This window comes from Pleurodeles waltl, chromosome 3_1, assembly GCF_031143425.1.
Source record: "Pleurodeles waltl isolate 20211129_DDA chromosome 3_1, aPleWal1.hap1.20221129, whole genome shotgun sequence".
Taxonomy (NCBI): domain Eukaryota; kingdom Metazoa; phylum Chordata; class Amphibia; order Caudata; family Salamandridae; genus Pleurodeles; species Pleurodeles waltl.
The window spans coordinates 642,094,510-642,119,472 of NC_090440.1; the positions used below are offsets into that span (position 1 = coordinate 642,094,510).

At 44.5% G+C, this 24,963-nt stretch overlaps 1 protein-coding gene across 1 annotated transcript in view; it reads right to left on the reverse strand.

Moving 5' to 3' along the window:
* Positions 1-24,963, reverse strand: part of LOC138284407 (mucin-2-like) — a 1,933,778-nt gene that overhangs the window by 1,748,945 nt on the left and 159,870 nt on the right. Inside the window, exons 5-6 of the mRNA XM_069223144.1 lie at positions 1,969-2,059; positions 36-142 (exon numbers count right to left, since the gene is read on the reverse strand). The gene's annotated coding sequence lies outside the window, so the exon portion shown is untranslated. The remainder of the gene's footprint in view (positions 1-35; positions 143-1,968; positions 2,060-24,963) is intronic.

Sequence of the window (24,963 nt, forward strand, 5' to 3'; positions counted from 1 at the left end):
TAAAAGAACAAAATAAAAATGTATTTGCTTCTTACGTTATTTCCACAGTCGCCTTGAGGAGAATATGATGGTTCCTCACATGTTTCTATTGGTTGATCGAGTTTCTGTTGGTTCCCAAACTCAGTTACGTTGACAGTGACACCTTCCAAAAACATAAGAGTAAAATGTAAAAAAAAAAGCATTTTAAATAATCTAATTTGTCAAATTCCAATCCAGTCAAATATCATGGCTTTCTCACTACTTCTTCCCTAAGTTTCAGCCTAAAATTGAGATCTTCCAAACAGTGTTCTTGTAGCCACAGCACATCGACCAATCTCTCTTCCAGGACACAGAGTAAGCAAGGTGTAAGACTGCAGTAGAGTCACTGGTAATGTTTGTTCAAAGATTCTTCAAATTCTATGATAGCACTTAAAGTCAGTTCTGCTTATATTTTGCAAAGTCTGTTGCATTTAGTTTTTACAAGTATTTGGCTACGTATAGTGCAGCAGGTGATGTGGCACCAGAGCCAAAAGGGTTGAGAGGAACACTGTACCCAGTAATAACTTTTAACTCCCAAATTGGTGGCTGTGGCACCCTTCTTTCTTGCTTACATTAGGGCTCATGATATTCTTGTTATGGCACTGGTTGTTTGGACTCCTCTGTAGGGCTGTCCATATTTTCCATGTATTACTATCATGCCTCATTATTTGATTATTTATGTTCACATTAACAGCCTATTTCCATTATTAAAATCCAGGCTTCTATTCATTCATTAGCTGACTATATTTTTGCTTTTGACCCTATGCATTGCTCCTCTTCCTTAGGTCATGCCATACAATCGAACATATCTACAGTATTTGGAAGAATTTTTTCTCTGAAATAGATGATGGACTTCTCTGAAAGTGTGTGTATTCAACTATGATATACCATGGGTTTTTTGTTTGAGGTGACAATTGATTTTCAAAAACCACCTGGTTAAATTTGCCAAATCTCTAAACCATGGATATAGTGAATATTTATGAAAAGAAACATATTCGATTTGGGGTATTTTATCACATTTTTTAAATTGCCTTACAAAAATATTGACTCCAAAATATGAACTACCTTTATTTTGTCAATGTAAGGTAGGTAGGTGTTTATTTACTTTTCTTCACTACAGAACTTGATAGTATATATGCATCTTTAAGGTACTTAAATGCGGAGTTAGCAATGCGTTAGACCTGTCGGACTTATGGTGGTCTTCCCTCAAACCACTTGCCTGCACCCTCTTCTATTCCTGAATTTGTTTTTGTTGGCTTTAGGACCACAGCTAACCAGTGCTAGAGTGCTTGTAATCACTCCCTAAAACATGGGATTATTGGCTGAATATCAAATTTAGGGCCAGATGTATGAAAGCTTTTGGCATTCGCAAACGGTGCGAATGCCCGTTTGCGACTGCAAAAAGCCATTTCAGAATGTATGAAAGACATGCTGAATGCAATTTTACGGAATCACTAAAATAGCGATTTCTTAAAATTGTGACCCTGTTTAGAGAGTCGCAAATCACTTTAATATCTTAAAGTGTTAAGATACAATAACTGTTCGATATTCTGAAAGAAGAGAAAGACTGTTGTTGTTTCATAGCAGAGAGGCTACACAAGATAAATTATACGGAGGCCATGTTGGAATAAAAAACAGGAAACAAAATAGATCTGGTAAAGTACGAGCATATACCAATAAGGAAATAACAAGAGGCGGTTGGTCTATTTGTGCATATACTTCCATGACTTTGCATTGTGTTACTTCCTACATTTTTTTGCAGTGACATACGATACAATAAAATACTTAATAGGTAGCATGCAAGAGAATGTTTGTGCTTACAGGATCGCACCCATCAACACTGCTCAATACTAGCAATGTAGAGTTTAACACCACTCACTCCCTTTGTTACATTCTGAAATCCCGTTAAGACACCAGAAAGTGTTCATAGTGCAACCCATGCGTCCCTACCTTCTGAAACAAACTCATTGTACTTGGCAACTCCATTAAAATCTCCACAAAGGCCGCAGGTCTTGTTGGCATAATTCTTATTCAGCTGCAACTAAGAGAAGGAAAACAAATGAATTACAGTCAGGGTGTTGTTCGTGTTTTGAGGATGCACAATGACATAATCTCCCATATACTCCATCTGTACTCATTGCCAGAAAACATTCTTCAAATTGTGAGAGACTCTGAGAAGTAATGGTTTTGTTTTACCAGGAGGAATGGGGCTGTGTTAATCATGAGGCACGATAAAATTTGAAATGTTTGGTGATAACCCTGAGAAACATTTCCCTGCCAAGCAACTGATTTATGATGGTCCACAAAAACTAAAGGCTCAAACAACAGCAAAGTTCCTGTCCCCATTGCTTCAGATTATGACCCTCCCGATAGAACTCACTGATGACTGGGCTGTGCCTTCTACCTAACTGAAGCGCACAAAAGGGTAGAACTGCAGCATGTCGACTTCTCTTTTCATTGGAAATTCAACTGCATAATAGGCTTCTGCAGAAGGGCAAATACTTCAATTTATGAATAATCCTAAATCAGGGGCAGTCTGTTAGAAATGGGGTCTTTGGTTGACAGTCAGGTTACTCCTTGTTCAAGCAAGGACCCTCACTCTAGTCAGGGTAAAATAGAATCACTCTCAGCTAACCCCTGCTTACCCTCTTAGCTTGGCAGAGCACTAGGCTTAACTTCAGAGTGCTAAGTGTAAAGTATTTGTACCACCACACACAGTAACTCAATGAAAACACTACAAAATGACACAACACCAGTTTAGAAAAATAGGAAATAATATCAAAAATAGCGCTTAGAAACACAAAATGCTTTGATGAGGTGTTAACATAGCGTCGTGATGTAGTCGTTCCCAGCAAGCCAACACCAGCGGCACTGGACACGGAGTCGCGTAGACCTAGTACCTTTGGTGAAGAATGAAAACAAGTTGATGTGAGAAGCCGGGGATCATGGCGTCTGTGCGAAACGTAGAATCTGCGCACTTCAAGCAGCGTCGGTCACGACGCGGTGCAACGACTTCCACGGAGTCGCGGACTTCAGATGGGCTGCAGCGGCAATGGGCCTGCGAAGGTCGTTGCGTTCCAGCGAAGATCACAGAGTCGGTTGCAGGCGGCATCACCGGATTCAGCAGCAGTGTCGGTCTGAAGTCATCCGAAGTCGATTTCCTTGGATTTCCACCAGCTTTCCTTTCAAGGGCCCAGGGACTGTATAGGGCACCACTTGTCAGAGCAGGAGTCTCTCCAGAGACTCCAGGTGCTGGCAGAGAGAAGTCTTTGCCGTCCCTGAGACTCCAAACAACAGGAGGCAAACTCTAAATCAAGCCCTTGGAGATTTCTGCACAAGATGGAAGGCACACAAAGTCCATTCTTTGCTCTCTTACTCTGGCAGAAGCAGCAACTGCAGGATAGCGCTACAAAGTACAGTCACAGGCAGAGCAGCTCTTCTTCCTCAGCTCTCCAGCTCTTCTCCAGAGAGAGGTTCCTCTTGCTTCCAGAAGTGTTCTAAAGTCTGTGGTTTTGGGTGCCCTTCTTATACGCAATTTCTCCTTTGAAGTAGGCCTACTTCAAAGTTAAGTCTCTTTTGAATGCGAAATCCTGCCTTGCCCAGGCCAGGCCCCAGACACTCAGTATGGGGTCAGAGACTGCATTGTGTGAGGAGAGGCACAGCCCTTTCAGGTGTAAGTGACCACTCCTCCTTTCCCTCCTAGCACAGATGGCTCATCAGGAAATGTAGACTACACCCCAGCTCCTTTTGTGTCACTGTCTAGTGTGAGGTGCAACCAGCCCAACTGTCAAACTGACCCAGACAGGGAATCCACAAACAGGCAGAGTCACAGAAATGGTATAAGCAAGAAAATACTCACTTTCTAAAAGTGGCATTTTCAAACGCACAATCTTAAAATCAACTTTACTAAAAGATGTATTTTTAAATTGTGAGCTCAGAGACCCCACAATCCACATGTCCATCCACTCCCAAAGGGAATCTACACTTTAATCAGATTTAAAGGTAGCCCCCATGTTAACCTATGAGAGGGACAGGCCTTGCAACAGTAAAAAATGAATTTAGCAATATTTCACTGTCAGGACATATAAAACACATTACTATATGTCCTACCTTAACCATACACTGCACCCTTCCCTTGGGGCTACCTAGTGCCTACCTTAGGGGTGTCTGGCATGTAAGAAAAGGGAAGGTTTAGGCCTGGCAAGTGGTACACTTGCCAAGTCGAATTTACAGTTAAAACTGCACACACAGACACTGCAGTGGCTGGTCTGAGACATGATTACAGAGCTACTTATGTGGGTGGCACAACCAGTGCTGCAGTCCCACTAGTAGCATTTGATTTACAGGCCCTGGCACCTTTAGTGCACTTTACTAGGGACTTACTAGTGAATCAAATATACCAATCATGAATAAACCAATCAACATCACAGTTCACACAGAGAGCATGTGCACTTTAGCACTGGTTAGGAGTGGTAAAGTGCTCAGAGTTCAAAAGCCAACAGCAACAGGTCAGAAAAAATAGGAGGCAGGAGGCAAAAAGATTGGGGATGACCCTGCCTAAGCAAAAAAGTCCAACAGAGTCCATTTATGTTTTCAATTATAGTATATTTTTATAAAGTGTGCCCCTTACCTCTCTGCTAAGCCACTTTACCCATTGGCAACCTTGACTTAGAGTGCCTGCATCATGTCCATGCTCATTTTTACATCTGCTTAAAATATTTTCTATCTCAGCAGGTTCAATGTAGGGTTTTTCTTTAATGTCTGTTTTTATATTAACTGTAAACACAAGACTTTTTTTGCTCGTACTCCATTTTCTTTCTTGGACACCATGTTATTGTGACATTAAAATAAGTTGTGGCTCGTGGGGGTTACGAGGGGTGGGGCAGCGCGTGGCGGGGAGGGGAATATTATTAATCTCAATCAAATCACAAGAAGAGCCAAGGCGATCAATGGTGCAACTTACCACATGTAGGAGGCTGGTCTGGCTTATTGTGGGTACCTGATGGTACTTACACCTTTTGCTAGGTCCAGTTATCCCTTATTGGTAGATTAGTAGTGTTCTAGCAGCTTAGGCTGATAGAGGTAGCTATAGCAGAGCAGTTTAGGCTTAACTAGGAGACATGCAAAGCTCCTACTATACCACTTATATCATATACCACTATATCATAAGAAATACAATTCTCAGAGTTACTAAAAATAAAGGTACTGTATCTTAGTGACAATATGCCAAAAGTATCTCAGAGGATATACTCCCTTAGGAGGTAAGTAAAATACACAAAATATACACACAAACTAAAATCAGGTAAGTAAACAGTTAGAAAAGTGCAAACACTGTAGAATACAATAGGATGCAATAGTCCTTGGGGCAACACAAACCATATACTAAGAAAGTGGAATGCGAACCACGAATTGACCCCAGGACTAGTGTAGTGTGTAGAGGGTCACTGGGAATGTAAGAAAACACTAAGGGTGTCCAAGATACCCCTCCCCAAGACCCCGAAAAGTAGTAGTAAAGTTACCATACTACCCCAGAAAGACAGTAAAGTCGAGATAGGGGATTCTGCAAAGGCAACAACTGACTGCAAAGCACTGAAGATGGATTCCTGGACCTGAGGACCTGTAAAGGAAGGGGACCCAGTCCAAGAGACATGCTATTGTCCAGGGGGGGCAGTAGCCCACTAAACCCCGGATAAAGGTGCAAAAGGGCAGCCTCCGGGAGGAAGAAGTTGAAGATTCTGCAACAACGGACGGTGCCAGGAACTTCTCCTTTGCACAGAAGATGCCCCACGCCGCGCTGGAGGATAAAGGATTGTTTCCACACAGAAAGACCACAATCAAGCCTTGCTAGCTGCAAGAGTTGTAGTTCAAGAAAGTGGGTGCTGCCCACGCCCAGGAAGGACCAGGAGGTCACCCCTTGGAGGAGGAGACAGAGAGGGCACTCAGCAAGACAGTGAGCCCACATAGAAGCAGGCAGCACCCACAGAAGTACCTGAATAGGCATTCAAGAAATCTGCGCATGGCGGTCATCTCAACACAACAAAAGAGGGTCCCACGAAGCCGGTGGTCAACTCAGCGAGTTGAGCAATGCAGGACAGAGTGCTGGGGACCTGGGTTATGCTGTGCATGAAGGATTCCTTGCAAATGTGCACAGAAGCCCTAGCAGCTGCAGTTCATGCAGCACACAGGATTACTGTCTGGCATGGGGAGGCAAGGACTTACCTCCACCAAATTTGGACAAAAGGACCACTGGACTGTTGGGGTCACTTGGATCTAGCTCCTGAATTCTAGGGACCACTCTCGTCGAGATGAGAGGGGACTCAGAGGACTGGTGATGCAGAAGTTTGGTGCCTGCGTTAGCAGGGGGAAGATTCTGTCGACCCACAGGAGATTTCTTCTTGTCTTCCAGTGCAGAGTGAAAGCAGACAGCCCTCAGAGCATGCACCACCAGGAAACAGTTAAGAAAGCCGGCAGGATTTGGCGCTCCAATGTTGCTGGTAGTCGTCTTGCTACTTTGTTGTGGTTTTGCAGGTGTCCTGGAGCAGTCCGCAATCGATCCTTGGCAGAAGTTGAAGAGAGAAATGCAGAGGAACTCTGGTGAGCTCTTGCATTCGTTATCTGATGAGAAACCCACAGGAGAGACCCAGAATAGCCCTCAGAGGAGAATTAACTACCAAACCAGGTAAGAGCCTATCAGGAGGGGTCTCTGACATCACCCGCTGGCACTGGCCACTCAGAGGTCTCCATTGTGCCCTCACACCTCTGCATTCAAAATAGCAGAGGTCTGGGACACACTGGAAGAGCTCTGGGCACCACCCCTGGGGTGGTGATGGACAGGGGAGTAGTCACTCCCCTTTCCTGTGTCCAGTTTCGCACCAGAGCAGGGGTTGGGGGATTCCTGAACTGGTGTAGACTGGCTTATGCACGGAGGGCAACATCTGTACCCCTCAAAGCATTTCCAGAGGCTGGGGGAGGCTACTCCTCCCCAGCCCTTAACACCTTTTTCCAAAGAGAGAGTGTGTAACACCCTCTCTCAGAGGAAATCCTTTGTTCTGCCTTCCTGGGGCTGGACTGCCCAGACCCCAGGAGGGCAGAAGCCTGTCTGTGGGTTGGCAGCAGCAGTAGCTGCAGTGAAAACCCAAGAGAGCTAGTTTGGCAGTACCCTGGGTCCATGCTGGAGCCCTGGAGCCCTGGGGATGCATGGGGTTGGCACCTCAATATCATATTTGGCATGGGGGACAATTCCATGATCTTAGACATGTTACATGGCCATATTCCGAGTTACCATTGTGAAGTTACATATAGGTATTGACCTATATGTAGTGCACACGTGTAATGGTGCCCCCGCACTCACAAAGTCCGGGGACATTGTCCTGAACAATGAGGGGCCACCTTGGCTAGTGCCAGGGTGCCCTCACACTTAGTAACTTTGCACCTAACCTTCACCAAGTGAGGGTTAGATATGAAGGTGACTTATAAGTTACTTAAGTGCAGTGAAAAATGGCTGTGAAATAACATGGACGTTATTTCACTCAGCCTGCAGTGGCAGTCCTGTGTAAGAATTGTCTGAGCTCCCTATGGGTGGCAAAAGAAATGCTGCAGCCCATAGGGATCTCCTGGAACCCCAATACCCTGGGTACCTAGGTACCATATACTAGGGAATTATGAGGGTGTTCTAGTATGCCAATTAGAATTTGTGAAAACGGTCACTAGCCTTCAGTGACAATTTTAAAGGCAGAAAGAGCATAAACACTGAGGTTCTGGTTAGCAGAGCCTCAGTGATACAGTTAGGCACCACACAGGGAACACATACAGGCCACAAACTATGAGCACTGGGATCCTGGCTAGCAGGATCCCAGTGACACAGGCAAAAACAAACTGACGCATAAGTAAAAATGGGGGTAACATGCCAGGCAAGATGGTACTTTCCTACACCACACTAATGGCAACATTTCCTTTTTACCCCCATACAAACTGTGCACGAGTTTTGAAGACCAATCCTCCTAGTCCTCAATATACCAGGACAAAATCCTGGTAATTCAATATCCACATAAGACTCAGCACTCATATGGAAATCAAATTTATAGTTGTATTTGCATGTTTGAAGCCCTGAAGAAGTCTGAGTGGATGAAGCGTGTTGGCTACTATGAATTGCAGCTACTATGGCTACTATGAACTACAGAGGAAGATGTTTTATGAACATTTATGAATAAAAATAATTTGTTTCATCAAGAAGATGCCTTGTTTCTTCAAGAAGGAAGGTTTGAGAATCTATGCCCTTCATAATTTTAGAATTAGACTATGTTGAAGTCTTTATCATGTTATGGAACCTAAATGAGTGCTGAGTCTTAGGTGGATATGGAATATTATTAACATAAAAAATAAATGTTTTTAAAAACAATTTATCTGAGCGCCCCACCGCCTCTTTTTTGCTTCTCTGTCCTCTTAGAAGGCATAGGCTCCCAGCCTGCCCTGTGGCCAATCTTGACGCTGCTCTGAGCAACGTTAGGATTGGCTGGTAGCACCCAGTCATGGTGCTTTCAGGCAGACTGGGAACCTGTGCCATTTCTCTCCAGCCTGGCAACACAGTGACGGGCTGGAGAGAGCACATTGCTCATGTGTTTGGCCGGCTTGAGATGGCCAGCTAAACACACACGCACACTGAGGGGAGTGCACAGTGTACTCCCCTCATCCCCGTCATTCCCCATGGCCCCACCCCTTTAACAACGAAAGTATAATAAACATAATTTATTATCCTTTCATTGTTAAAGATTTGCAGCGGCGACTGCTGGAGGGAGAGGTGGTGACGCTCCTCCACCGTAGCAGAGGAGCCACTGCTGATTAAAATATTGTAGCTCTGTGTAAATGCAGTACTTATTTAGGTGGTGATTTGTTCTTGTCTAGTTTACAAATACTACTAGTACTACTGCTACTACTACTACGGATAATAATAATAATAGTATCAAACAGTAATAATCATTTTAAAAAATCATGGTTGTTGGAGATGGCATGCTCTGGTTGGCTGAGTTGAGCCCCCAGTCAGTCAGAACCTACCACTCCCACCAGGTGTGAATGATTACACTAGCTGTATAACCTGTGCTCACCCTTGGGTACCTTGGCACTGAGCAGTCAGGCGTTTCAGGGGCAATGTGTAAAGCATTGGCACAGTAGACTGACACAACAAATATCTGAGCATCACAAAAGAGAGTTCACAAGTCACGTATGTAACAAAAGCTATGTATTCAACAGACACAATAACTCACACAGCATGTACATCAGGTATGTCTGGGCATAAATCACACTTGGAAATAACACTAGCAGTACTAGACCCAGCCATGTCAAAACAACATCAGCAATATTTACACTTGAGAAAAATCCTACTTTTACTTCCAGCACCCTCAGGCGGTGTAAAACGTTGTCAGCATGAGACACACCCTAGCACTGATTCCTCTGCAATACCATACAGTTATAGGGTTCACCCCGGTTCACAAGGATAGCAGCAGTTTATACACACAGATAATAGCAGCATTTTTTAATAGCCTTGTGGGCCTAGGCAGCATTGGTAAAAAACAATATCAACTGTGATAATCTTTTGGCCAGGAAACAATGTGTACAGCAATACCGCAGGGTGGTGCAGTCAATCATAGGCTGTCACACCCACAAACTCAGTCAACATCAGTACGCGGTGCCACGGATATCAGTATGCAGTGACACAGATATCAGGCAGGCTTCTATAGCAAGCACTCACACATACTCGCTCTCAACACCTTAATTCATTGCACTAATATCCGGCAGGTCAGTTGTTTTTGTGCTTGCAAACTGTTAGAAATGGGGTCTTTGGTTGGCAGTCAGGTTACCCCCCCTGTCCAAGCAAGGACCCTCACTCTAGTCAGGGTAAATCACACACAATCCAAATAATCCGGTGCCCACCCTCTGGTAGCTTGGCACTGAGCAGTCAGGCTTAACTTAGAAGGCAATGTGTAAAGTATTTGTGCAATAAATCATGCAATAACACAGTATAACACCACAAAAATACACCACACAGTGTTTAGAAAAAAAAAATTATGTGGTTAAATGCAGGTCAAAATGATCAAGATTTGATAAGTGCACTGTAAACTTTAGAGAATGATAAAAGGACTCTTTGCTCTTTTAAAAGCAACAAGTGTCTCTTGCAAGCACAAAGTACCTGGTTTGCATTTAAACTGTCCGCAAGGGATCACAGAGGAGGAGATGCGTGGAAAACGGGGAGGTGTGCGTTGGTTTCTCCGGGCACACACAGACGATTAGGCGATCATTTTCCACACAGGGAAAGCTTTGCGTCAATTTCCGGTGCGTGAACTTGGATCCTCTTTGGGTTGTGGGGTTTTCAGATGCCCCAAGGATGATGCAGAGAAATCCTGGGCGTGCAGGATGAAGTCACACTGGCTGCGTCAATCTGGTGGGCGATGTAGGGAAATTTCTGTCGCATGGCAGGCGCTGCATCTATTCTTCTCACAGAAAGTCAGGTTGCATCGTTCCGGTTCGGGTATGCATCGATCCAGTCGGCTATGCGTCGAAATACCGGTTGCAACGCTGGCGCTGTGCCAATCTCCTCTCAGGGAGCCGAGCTGTGTCATTCTATTTCAGCATGTGGTAATTTTCTCACCACGATGCAGGCTGTGCGTCATTTCTGGCAGGCTGTGCTTCAAATTTTCACTGCACAAGGAGATCTTTGCAGGAGGAAGTCTTTGTAGTCCTGAGGAACAAGAGGCAAGCTCTATCCAAACCCTTGGAGAGCACTTCTCAGCAGAGCCAGAAGGCAGCAAGGTGGCAGGGCAACAGCAGGGGTGCAGTCCTTTGCAGAAAAGCAAAGTCCTTTGGCAGCCAGGCAGGTCCTCTTGGCAGGTTGCAGGGTCTGGTTCAGAGTTTCGTCACCTGTGGTATCTTGTCCAGAAGTGTCTGAGTTGGTAGGCTCAGAGGCCCTGTTTCAATACCCAAATGTGCCTTTGAAGTGGGGGAGACTTCCAAGAGTGGCTTAGAAGTGCACAAGGTCCTCTTTCAGGTTCATCCTGTCTGCCAGGGTCTCAGTAGGGAGTTTGGCAGTCCATTGTGTGAGGGCAGGCCTCTGTCCTTGGTCATGTAAGTGTCAGGCCTTCCACCCTCCCAACCCAGGAAGACTCATTCAGTATGCAGATGTGTGCAAGTGTGACTGAGCATCCTGTGTTTGGGGTGTCTGAGTGAAATGCACATTAGAGCTGTCAAGTAACCACACCCAGACATGGATTGTAAGGCACAAAAGGATTTAAGTGCAGAGAAAGGCTCACTTTCCAAAAGTGGCATTTCTAAAATTGTAATATTAAATCCAACTTCACCAGTCAGCAGGATTTTGTATTACCATTCTGGCCATTCTAAATATGACTCTGTTACTCCTTTCAGATCAGAACCACTCAAACAGTAAATGAGCGTAGCCCTAATCTTGGCCTATGAAAGGAGCAGGCCTCACAACAGCGTAAAACAAATTCAGGGGTTTTAACTAACCATATAAACTACACAGGTATATGTCCTGCCTTTCATCTACACAGCACCCTGCCCTATGGGTTACCTGGGGCCTACCTTAGAGGTGACTTATATGTAGCAAAAGGGGAGTTTAAGGTTTGGCAAGTACTTTTAAGTGCCAAGTCAAAGAGGCAGTGAAACTACACACACAGGCCTTGCACTGGCAGGCCTGAGGCATGGTTAAGGGGCTACTTATGTGGGTGGCACAACTAGTGCTGCAGGCCCACTAGTAGCATTTAATCTATAGGCCCTGGCACATGTAGTGCACTTTACTGGGGTCTTACAAGTAGATTAAATAAGCCAATTGAGTATGAACCAATGTCATCATGTATTAAGGGAGAGAGCATATGCACTTTAGCACTGGTTAGCGGTGGTAAAGTGTGCAGAGTCCTAAAACCAGCAAAAACAGTGTCCAAAAAGTGGAGGGAGGTAGGCAAAATGTTAGGGGTGACCACCCTAAGGCTGTCAGGTCTAACACAGAACCTGTAGTCCGAAATCCTCCTCCACCCTTCTACCAACCCCTATTAACCCATCCACATGGACTGTAGATGAAAGACACCTTTCCCTGGGTACTGGGTGTAGGAGGCTGGCCTGGTTTGTAGTGGATACCTAAGGTACTTACACCCTATACCAGGTCCAGTTATCCCTTATTAGTGAAATGTATACAGTGTTGATAAGCCAGGCTCTCTAGGGGTAGTGTGGATGAGCAGCCAAGGCCTAACTAGGAGACATGAAAAGCTCATGCAATACCACTGTAGTCACACAGTACTAACAAATATGAAATAAAATACAAATGCCAAGTATAGCATAGAGGTTATACTACCTTAGGATGTAAGTAATACACAAATTATATACACAAGTGCACAAAAATAGCTGTAAAAACAGTTAGAAAACAGTGCAAATAGTGAAAATCACAATAGTTAGAAATGGGCCTAGGGGGATCCCAACCCACCTAGGCAAGTGTAGTGTGTAGAGGGGCACTGGAAGTATTAGAAAACACCAAAGGTAACTAATAGAACCCACCCCAGATCCCGGGAAAGCACGAGTAAATCACAATAACTTTCCTAGAACACACAAGAACATGACAAAGAAGATATTGCAAGAACCAGAAGAGACTACCAGACACCAACAATGGACTCCTGGACCTGAAGACCTTTGGAAGAAGAGGACCAAGTCCAAGAAGCACAGAAGAGTCCAGGGAGAACCCGGATGAAGGTGCAAAAGAAGAACCGCCGGTGAAGAACAACAGTCAGTACTGCACCCAAGAAGATGGATGCGGGTTCCTGGTTGGTGCAGATGATGTCCCACGCTGGATGAATGATTGCAGTCTGGTTTGCGTTGCTGGATTCTGCCAACAACCTTGGCTCACGCAAAGCTCGCAATTAGCGGAAAATGGCGCTGCCCGGGGTCAGGAGGGACCTGGTGGATTCTACCCAGGAGCTGGAGACAGAAGGGGCTCTCAGCAGCTCAGAGAGCTGTCAGAAAACCAGACATCCAGCCATCACAGGTGTCCCACAGCACGTGGACAAAGAAGGTGCAAAATGAGGCCCATACAGCACTACAACATGGGTCCTACGCCGCCGGAGAAACACGCAGGAAGCTATGCATCGCAGAAAGGGGTGCTGGGTGCCGGAGCTGCAAGGTGTACAAAGAACGTCATAGAAGGAATCGAACAAGCCTAGGCAACTGCAAAAAATGTGGTGCACGGGGTACTGTCTTGTGTGGGGAGGCAAGGTCTCACCTCCACCAAAGTTGGACAGTTGACATCAGGACCATCGAGACCACTTTAGCCTACCACTCGTGATGCAGGATCCACGCAGCTTGTCAGGAGATGCGTCCCACACAAACGGTTGTTGTTGCAGAGAGGTGCCTGCTGAAGCAGGGGAGTGACTACTTCACTCCAAGGGAGATTCCTTCGTTCTTCTGGTGCAGGTTGAAGACAGGCTGTCCTCTGAGGATGTACGACCAGAAAACAGTTGCAGGACCTGACAGATACAATGTTGCAGAAGTTGTCTTTGCTTCTTTGTTGCAGTTTGTAGAGTTCCTTGAGGGTCCAGGTGCAGTTTCTTCAGTGAGAAGGTAAAGTACAAGATGCAGAGGATTCCTGCTTAAGTTTCGCAATCTGAGTCTGAAGAACCACTCAAGTGAGAGATCCTTAGTACCCCTGAAAGGGGGATTGGTCAGCTAAACAGGTTAGCACCTATCAGGGGAGGGCTCTGACGTCACCTGCTGGCACTGGCCACTCAGATGCTCCCAGAGTGCCCTGCCAACTTGGAATCCAAGATGGCAAAACCCAGAGACCCTCTGGAGGAGCTCTGAGCACCACCCCTGGGGTGGTGATGGACAGGGGAGTGGTCACACAGATTTCCTTTGTCCAGTTTCGTGCCAGAGCAGGGACTGGGAGCCCCTGAACTGGTATAGACTGGATTATGCAAGCAAGGTGCCATCTGTGCCATTCAAAGCATTTCCAGTGGCTTGGGGAGGCTACTCCTCCCAAGCCTCTAACACCTGTTTCCACAGGTAGAGGGTGTAATACCCCTCTCCCAAAGGAAACCCTGCCTGGAAAACCTCAGAAGGCTGGAATGGCAATAATGGGGGACCTCTAAGGAGCCCCCAGAATACATGGAATCATACCACCAATGCTTGCAAAATCATAGGGGTATGATTCCAACATATTTGATACCAAACAAGCCTATGTTTGGAGTTGTCATTATGTTGTTAGACATAGGTAGTGACGTATGTCCAGTACACGTGTAAAATGGTGTCTCCGCACTCATAAAGTCTGGGAAAATGGTCCTAGAGGTTGTGGGGGCACCTCTGCTAGTGTGGGGGTGCCCTCACACAAAGGCCTGCTATGGGGTGACTTATAAGTGACCTGGTGCAGTGTAAATGGCAGTGAAAGGGTGCATGCACCTTTTCACACAAGCTGCAATGGCAGTCATGTAGAAACCTTTGCATGGGCTCCCTATGGGTGGCAAAAGAAATACTGCAGCCAATAGGGATCCCCTGGAACCCCAATGCCCTGGGTACCTGGGTACTATATAGTAGGGACTCATAAGGGGGCACCAATATGGCAATTGTGGGTGAAATACTGTTACCAGTATACAATAACCATACTTTAAGGGAGAGAGCATAACTACTGGGGCCTCATTAGCAGGATCCCAGTAGACACAATCAAACACACTGACAAACAGGCCAAAAGTGGGGATAACCAATTTAGAAAGAGACTACTTTCCTACACCACCCCCCTGTCCCCCACCCCCACAATCGAAGGACAATAAGGCTAACCTTGGCCAGTTGAGACTTTATGGTCTAAGTGGTGATAAGTGGAGAGTAGCTCTGCAATAGAGTGGTTACTCCCTTTATCATCCACTATGTGGTCCCTTCCCTGTGGGGAGGCGATCCACCCTGTTTGGTTAATTTTAGCTAAATAATAGTGAAACTGTGGACTCTGAGAGTCCCTAGGTTTAAGATTATGAAAAAGTTTTAAAGTGGGGTATGATGACTGTCCCTGGGACCCTATGTCAGGACAGGGTTGCTGTCCTAAGGATTGCAATGCCAGACACGGATGCTGTCTTAGCAAGGCTAGAGCAGGGAAAGAAGTTTGTCCCCATGCCTCTAAAAGAAGACAGGGTTTCTGTCCCTCTTGGGGTAGAGCAGGACAGGTTTGCTGTCCCAAGAGCTATGCATAAGGACAGGGGTGCTGTCCTATAGTTTTAGAGGTAGTGCAGGGGTGCTGCACTTAGGTTTCTCTGGGATGGTTGGAGGGTTGCTCCAAATTTTGTGAGACATGGCAGGGATGCTTTTCTGTCTTAGGTTTCCGACAGAGAGGTACTTTTACCTCTGGGAGTTCAGCTCTGGTAGCTTTTGACTCCCTTGATACAGGTTCCACCCTAGGAGGGGTGTCTCCCACCACAGGAATGATATATTGTGTGGTAGGGTGGGCAGGGGATACTGTGATACCCTTTTACCTGTGGTGTGAGAGGATCCTGAGGCTTAAAGGCTCCTTCTCTTCTTTACTTTTTAATTTCACCTGAGATTAAAGGAAGCAATTCATTGGGGATACCCAGCATGGATGCATGGGTTATTAACTCTACTTCAGCCCAACCTGAGGCCTCTAGTCTTTTCGTAGGGGAGAGTCCACAGGTAAGCTAGGTGACACCACCATCTGCTTAGGGCCAGTAACTCCACCCCAACTAAGTTGCACTACAGCTAAGAGGAGAGACTGTGTGGAGTTATTGACATCAGTAACTTGGTACTTCTTTCCAAGGAGGTGTTGTGCAGATGACACCAGGTTTTCAGTCACTAAAGTGATACTGGCACCTGTGTCCCTGTAGAACTGGGCCTCAAAACCATTAATCTGAATTGACTGCTTGTACTTATCCATGTTAAGGGAACAAGCAGCAAAGGTGGCAAAGCCAATGCCATAGGGGAGACAGACACAGTATTGGGGGTTTCTACTCCTACCCCAGTTTCTATGATGGACCCAAAAGAGAACCCAACCACACCTTTACTTTGACTATTGCCAGTAGTCCCACCACTATTACTACTACTACTAGGGGCACCAGAAGTGGAAGTGGGTGTAGCAGTGGTGGTAGGCTCAGGGGCTTTACCTGGACAGGATTTGTCCCCTGGTCTATGACCTTTGCCTCTGCATATATAGCACCAAGGCTTTTTAGTGTGTACAGAAGAAGAAAAGGAAAAGGATGTATTCCCACCCCAGAGGAGTCTTTACTTTTGTGTTTGTCCCGACCCTTGTCCTGAGACCTATCAACTTCTTTCGTCTTGTCCTTGTCACCCCCTATATGATCTTTCATGCTCACCCTTGTTCTGACTCATTTGTCTGCCTTCTTTCCCAATTCTTGGGGAGAGGTCAGATCTGTCTCTACCAAGTACTCGTGCAACAAGTCAGACACACAGTTATTCAAAATATGCTCTCTCAAAAGAAGATTGGATATGCCCTTATAATCAGACACTTTGCTGCCATGTAACCAGCCTTCTAAAGCCTTAACAGAACAGTCCACAAAGTGGACCCAATTCTGAGGTTGCTTCTTTTCTGGTTTCTCTGAAACTAATCCTGTATTATTCAGTGGTTAAGCCCAAACCATCCAAGAGTGCAGTCTTAAGAATACTGCAGTTGTCTGAGCCTTCTTCTCTAACAGTGAAAAGTCTACCCCTCCCCTTGTCAGAAAAGGACAACCACAGAACAGCAGCCCACTTTTGCATTGTTGTCTAACTGTTTGTACAGCTATTTCTGCATACAAGTGTATATCATTTGTATATTACTTACCTCCTAGGGGAGAATAGTCTCTATGGTATATTTGGCATTTGTGTCACCAAAATAAAGTACCTTTATTTCTGTAACACTGAGTATTCTTTCATGTGTGTGAGTACTGTGTGACTACAGTGGCATTGCATGAGCTTTGCATGTCTCCTAGTTAGGCCTTGGCTGCTCATCCACAGTACCCCTAGAGAGCCAGGCTTCTAGACACTGTCTACATTTCACTAATAAGGGGTTTCTGGACCTGATATAAGGTGTAAGTACCTTAGCTGCCCACTACAAACCAGGCCTGCCTCCTCCAGCATGCAGTTGCAATGATGCATGAGACACATGCAGCTCAATCAACAAAGCAGGCCACATGGGTCCCACAACCTTTGAATTCGCTCATCACCAACAAGATGCTTATGCATGACGTGGCCCCTAGATGAAGGGCCACACTCCTTGAATGCAGGTAGTACTTTGCAGGCTCCACACCAGGCAATGAGGTCTCCAGGCACATTACATTGTTCCATGCTCCCACCACTGCTATCCGATGGGAACCAGAAGACGATGTGGGCACTAAAGAGGGCACCGCTCTCAAGATGTCACGGGCAGAAGATGTAGGTTTCTCATGGGAGGTCTCTGATGTCCCTGAGACCTCCAACCAAGAACAGGGGACAAGCCAACACACCCTTGAAGACTTTAGGGTGCCACACTGCAGGAGGCAGTTGGCCCAGGCCAGCCAAGAATAAGTAAGGTTGCGCTGTCCCTTCTAAAGGCAGTAATTACTCCTTCTGCAAAGTAGATTCCTCTGGCAGTGTGCACCATGCAATCTAGTATTTCCGGTCCTGTGTCCCCTCAAGTGTTTCTCTACTTTGCTGAAGTATGGTACCAGTAGTTATATTCTAGTGTGACTTTGAAGTTGGGGGATGCTGAGTAGGTTCCCCTTTGAACCACAGATGTCTCCCCTAAATGTCAGCCCTATCTGCCATGAGGCTGTGGAATGCAGATCGTAATCTTTAGTGGGGCCATGATCTGGCCCCAGGTGCCAAGTGTCAAAACCTCTCCCTCCAATCTATCCACCTGTGGTTCCAGTTGTGTTCCCAAGGTTTATAGCTGTTGCTGAAGAATGCACAGATGTGCTCCCCAACCACTAATGTGGAGTAAAGTCAAAATTAAAAGACACACAAAGTGTTTAGGGATAGAAATACCCAATTTTTTAAAGTTAATAAAACTACCTTTACCATGGGAAGGGGTTTGTCAGGACAAATCCAATGATAGGAAATATTATGAGGCTGCTCTACTGTAGCCCAACATTTCAGTCAGGATTATTTGTAAACTTCTTTCATGTTAACCTATGGGCATACGTAGTGAAAAAACACATGGGTATGCTTCACTCTCTGGCATACATGCCCTTGCGAGCATACAAGCCTGCATTGGCAGGTTAGACACAAGTATAAGAACACCATAAGTGCAAGTCTGCACACAAAGGCCTGCAAAGACATGCTGGATACATGTTTAAGAACACCATAGGTGCAAGTACGCACACACATGGCTGCTATGACAGTCTGAGCACATGTTTAGAGCACCAGTGGGCATGCATGCCCCCACTGGCCAGCACCACTTCCTAACCTGGGTAGGAAAGGTGCACAAACTTTCACATTGTACTTACAGTGGTAAGGTGACCAGGGCCCCTAAGACCACTGGGTAGACAATCAGCAAAACCTATGGGAAGAGCAGATCCCCTAAGTATGGAAATCCCACTTGGGGGTTCTCCACTACGAGGGCATGGAACATCCATGTGTACCATCCCAGCCTTCCATCTACCACCTGCTCCATCCTTCAGGGGTGCTCCAGAGGTAGCTGAGAGCTCAATCAGGATTAGCTACAGAGTTAAAAGAGGCAACCTAAATACCAGCGCAACTGCATTTCCACAGGCCTGCATTGGCAGCTCAGATACATGCTTGACAGCCATTCTGGTGGGTGGCACACTCAGTGCAACATCCCACTAGTAGCCAGGGCTGTATCCGCCCCAGGTATGTGTTGCACATTTTCACAGGGCACTCCTGAGTACAGCACCTGAACCGATCACGTAAGTGCTCCTTTCTGGCATGCAAAAGGTTTCAGGGAATTCCCCTAAGAAGGGCCATGTTCAACAGTGATGCAACTGAAAAAAATTAGTTTTGTTTTAAAATAACAATGCTAGTAAAACATATGGATTAATTTTTTTATGTAATTCTTTTATTCAAGGTATTAGATGACCAAATTGATGAGCTAGCATATTTTCTTTTTTCAGTTTTATGAGATACGCTTGCATTAAAATATCATTAAAAAAAAATACAAATGCACTACGTTGCCAAGGCCAGACTATTTTCCTTGAAAATGAACGTTTAGATCAATTGTAGTTTGTATGTGGCCCATTTTCTACTTTTCCCACTAATGATACCCAGCTAAGTTTTCATAGTTATTCCCACATTTAAGGAATTGTCAAGGTAGGCAGTGTTAGTGATTTACTCTAGAGGAAAATGTGAAAACCGACAAATATGGCTCAATTGAAGTTTTTTTTTTCTTAAATTGAAAAACGTCCTGTGTAAGAAAGTATGCATTTTTTTTAAACATCCACAAAGGTTGAATGTGCTGTCATTGACGTCTTCTCTTCCCAGCTTTCAGAAACAAGATAAGTCACAAACATAATGTTCAGCATTGTCTTTGTCCTTTTACATATGGGGGTCAAAAGTTCCTCTTCTTGTGCTGTATGTATTCTTTCAATTTGTGAGGGGAACAGGTATGCAGCCGTTTGGTGTCTCCAAAAACGACATCTGTCTAAACACTTGAGGAAGTGCTTGATTTATACATTGGTGGAGAGGGCACTCCATCACAATGACAAAATAGTTCCCTCCCTGCCGATATAGTGGTGCACCCACCTAGTTTAATTGTGAGTGGACCTTAAGTGTGGCCACGGTGGAGACATCTCTCCGCTGTGGCCAAACTTCCCTGGTGGCCTTGCGGAATAACAGCTGTTTGAGAAATGGGTACATGTTTGCCCGCCAAATTAGAACAGGTGGAGCTGAGGTAATTGTGTACTGTTCCTTACCACCAGGTAAAACCTGGCAGTAAAGAACAGTAAAACAATTACAATGCTCCTCCTACCATGGGAGAAGACACCCGTAGTGCAGGAAATATTACTTTTCCCTTTCTGTGATTTTCTTTTTTAAATAAAAAAAACAGAATACTGTTTGCTACAGGGCTGTGTTCTTCTAACGCAGGCCTGTAGCAAACAATCAAATGCATTGACAGGAACCCTCTGACAACGGTTCCTGCTAATGCCTTTATATTTAACCATCTGTTAGGCAGTGGTCTGTCATTTAGAAATTAGGTGAGCTACCTCTCCATCATGGGGACAGTTATTTCTTCCAACCCTATTGTGGACCAACCGGCCATCTGCCCAGATGTAAATCTGGGCCTAAGTTCATAATTCCATAAGAGGTTGTTTGTGAAGATTGCTGAAAGCTGAAGAAATGCAGGCAACAAAATATTTTTAAGGCCTGGGCAAATTTCAATTATGCTAGTTGTAAGAGATGGATTAATTGGTGAGTATGTGAGTCCTTCCCAAGTAATAATTTCTAAAATCCTGTCAGTTCAAATATACAGTTTCAGTAGGTTAAACCTGGACTCTGGTACAAAGCAGGGAGCCTTTAAAGTACTAAGCAATACTAAAACAATTAAATGTAATTCAATAAAAATCCAACAACCGCTTGCTAAAGAATAAAAATAATGAATCCACACAACTAAAATCCAGTAAGGAGGACTGGTGATATTCATTTATTAGCTTTGCGACATAAAGCCCAAAGAAAAGCAAAGTGGCAATCCTCAATCAGTGTTTGCAGTTTACTGGTATCTAGGTGCAAGTTCAGGCTGACTGAATTTGAGAGGAGGTCGGATACACCAAGTCAGTCATCCCAGTCAAAGTTTTTTACCCTGTGACTACATTTCCTAATTTAGACATTGATGGAGAGTGTACTCCATTGCAACAGTGACTGAGTGCCCTCTCTGCCACAGTAAAGTTTTGCCCGCCTTATTTAGAGTCAGGCGTAACTTCAATAGGTCAACAGTAGGAGTACATACACCTCTAACAGCCCAAAGAAGTAAGGGTAGTTAGAGGTTTGGACATGTGCCTGTCCACCCTATTTAAAGCGAGTAAGCACATGGCCAGTTTCACTGTCTATCACTGCCAGAGAAAACTTTGGGGTAAGGGACAGTGACAATTGCAATAAGACTCCCACACTATGGGAGAAAACTTCCATGGTAAGAGGGACATATGTTTATTAAAAAACAAAATTAATATAAAAAAAACACCTTGAAAGTTTGACATACAGCTCCCCAATGTTGACAGAGCAATCCTTCAAACGTTCAATGCATTTGCAGGGACCGTCATGATGGCAGTTCCTGGAAAAGCAAGTGATGTCTGCTGGGTTGGCTGGCATCTCTAAATTTGGCAGTACTCCACCATAGCGATAGTGAAAAATCAGTCCACTAAAGTCTAAACTGGGTTATTAATCATTTTTTATCGGTCATAGCCAGTGGGGCAAGGTTGAAGGTTATATCTGCCAAAGCTGTTTTGAAGAAAGTCAAAATCCCCTTTGGGGCAAGGTTGTAGGTGGTATCTGACAAAGCCGTATTGAAGTCATGTAGCCCCTGACAAACTCTGAATCTGGTCTTAGGTCTCTTGTTTAGATTTGAAAATCTTTCAGCAGGGTGAGCCTGAAATGACAAAAATCCTCTTGAAAAGGGATAACATTGCCATGAGGTCAATCTGAAGCTCTGGATATCTTGAAAGTCCAAACTATTTTTAAAGCCCTACTCTTCAGACTTTCGGGAGCAGTTCCCCTTCGTCACTTCTATGGCTCTAAGGACTTTGAGGACAGCACTTACAGGGGCCTTGACTCTCTCCAGCATAGACCACCAGCAAAGTCCAGTCGAGTTGTAACTGGTCAAATAGTATCTCCAGAAATTAGGTCTCTTGCAGCTTATGCTGTCCCTTAAGTCACACAGTAGGTCAGCTACATTATCCTTGAATTCCACTTCTTACTCCTGAGTACAAGTAGCAGCAGGATAGCACTTCAGGTCTCCCCACTGGTCACAAAAGAAGGTCCAATCGTCTTTTGTTCTGTCACAGGTCCAGTAAGTCTTCTTAGGAGCTGGGTGTAAGGTGCAATTTTTAATTCAATAGCCCATGGGTGGAATTGACTCCTGGGCACATCCTGACCACCAGACAAAAAGTTTCCAAGGTCAAACCCTCTCATTTTTGCTGCATATTCTCTCAGCCTCATTGCAAGCTATCCTACAGCGCACCATTCTCAGTATAATACAACATGGCAGAGCCTTTCTGCCTTGGTGAGAACATGACTATGGGTGTTCTAATGTAAGGATCAATCCCCTCCCTCTCAACCACTACAAACTGGATCATGGCCAGCTCCCTCCTCCACTGAGATTAAAGCAAGGAGGGCTAGGGTGTATCCTAGGGTGTGAAGACCTCTGTTCTTCAGGCTCTCCTTATACCTTCAGATATAAAAGTACATATCTCACCAGTCCTTTTCAAGTTAGTGAATTCTCTTCTTAACTCCCATGCTTCAGCTAAGCTAGGTCCCATTCCCCACACACGTCATCATGCCAGGCCCAAATGATTGTCTCTGCTCTGAAAGCAGTATTTCATTCCTCATCATAGCAGCACTGATGGAACAGCTGTAGGCAGGCTAATTTTAGTTACCCTACTGGAACGTCAGGAAAGCAAAGTCTAACTTTTTAAAAAGTTACTTTTCCTGTATACTTATCAATAATCAAATTTTACCATTGAATTGAATTTTTAATAAATATGAATACTATGGTTGAATCTTCATTGTAGCTTATTTCAAACCAAAGTTAGCAAAACAGTATTTTGGGTAAAATAACAGCTACAGACATTTAGTAGGCCTGGGTGTAGAATTCAGCTAAGTCAGCTGAGGTTTTGAGTTTGAGGACTTCATGTTATGTGGAGTAGCACAGAGTTCCCGAATTCAGCCATCCGGTTTAGGAATCAGTTTGTTTTCTCTCGTGCGAGCGCCACAGTACTCTCAGGCTGTAGTGCCCACGTGTGAGACTTTGCGTTCAATCGCGCTGCTTCCGGCCACATGCATGAGATTTCGCATTCAATCTTGCTGCTTCCGGCCATGCATGCAAGACTTCACATTCACTCATGTTTCTTTCAGCCATGACGGAGGCCAAAACAGTACCGCTTGTGAATGCACTTGAAGTAGATTTTCTACTCAAGATGCCTCTAAACCTACTCAAAAAGAGACTTTTGATTGGATTTTCCTCTTCAAAGGAAAAGTTGTATTTTAGTGTGAGAAGCCTTTGTTTTTAAACAGGAAGTGCCCCAGTGACTCCAACTCCCTGTTACTGTCCAGAAGGCTCCACACAGTGCTTTGCTCATCTCCTGGTCACTTTTTACTTCGATTTCGAGATGGATAGATCACTCTCTTTGGCTCCTGGATATACCTTTGGATTTAAGGATTTTGTTTTTGAGAAATCACACAAGTATGCTCAAAAGTGATTGTACAAGGGCGTTGTTTGTAACATTTGCAATATTATTTTACTATGTGTCTTAGATTTCCAAAGGGCAATCTAGCCAGTAGGCCCTGTACTACTAGTCATCAGTGCATGAAATAGATGTTTCAGTGGTATATGTTTTTAAAACTTCATTTAGGGCAGGATGGCATCAGATAAAAATAAAAATATTGGCCGCTCTTTGCTTTTTATTTTTTGCAAAATGTGTATATATTGTGGGGTAATATTTGACGACATAGGAGGATGTGTGTTGTGAAATTTTTATATCTCAGTTAATTTTCCTGTTTTGCATTGCTGAGGTAATGTTAGTAATTTCTTCAGTGTTACCAACATGCTTCCTTAAGGTCAGTGTGTGTGTGTGCATGTGTTTTTGATTGTCATTGTCCTCCTTGTCTGCAGTTTGTTGGCTGGTGGCCATTTTGTGCATCCAGCCAGTGTGTCTTTGCCATAAGCTTGCATATGTTCCTTGCTCCTCATGCCTCCCTGTTGTTGTTGTTTGACCGTGTGGCTGGTGGCCATATTGTGCATCCAACCAGTGTGTCTTTGCCATAGGCTTACATGTGTCCTTTGTTCTCCTTGCTCCTTGTTGCTGTTGTTTGACCATGTGGCTGACAGCCATTTTGTAAATGCAGCCAGTGTGTCTTTGCCACAAGCTTGCACGTGTTCTTTGTTCTCCATGCTGTTGTTGTTTGACCATGTGGCTGGCAGACATTTTGTGCATGCAGCCAGTGTCCTTTTGCCATTGGCTTGCATCTGTTCTTTGTTCCCCATGCCTCCTTGTTGTTGTTGTTTGATCATGGTGCTGGTGGCCCTATTATGCATCCAGCCAGTGTGTGACCATGGTGCTGGTGGCCATATTGTGCATCCAGCCAGTGTGTCTTTGCCATACGCTTGCTAAGTTCTTTGTTCTCCTTGTTCCTTGTTGTTGTTGTTTGACAATGTGGCTGGCATCCATGTTGTGCATTTAGCCAGTGTGCCTTTGCTATAGGCTTGCAAAGAACATCAGCAATTATTGATCATTTGTTTCATTTAAGTTTATATTTTAATTTCCTATTTACATTTTTTATTAAAATTTTCAATTTACATTTTCTTCTTTTTTTTTTTTTTTTTTTTTTTAATTTCTTGCTTTATTTTAATTTTAATTTTATTAAATGTTTGTTTAGATTTTTTTAATTTCTGAATTTTTTAAAATTATTTTAATTTATTTATTTTCTGTATTTTGCCTTGATCCATCCATCTATCTATCCATCCATCCACCAAAGGCGCACAGCTGCGCTGCAATATTCGGTTTCTTAGATGGATAATAATTCCATTTCCTCCTGGATACCCTGGCTGAGGTGCACTGCAGACATATCAGCAACATAATTCATTTTTTAATGATCATTCCATTTCCACGGACCAACATGCGGCCATAGGTTTTTTTAAGATTATACCATTTAGCCATGCACCTCTCTCTGACTACTACAAGTGTCTCCTTTAAAACAGATGGATATAAAGCAAAGAGCTATATCTGAATTACGTGCTACCTGATTTGAAATGAAATTTCGTGG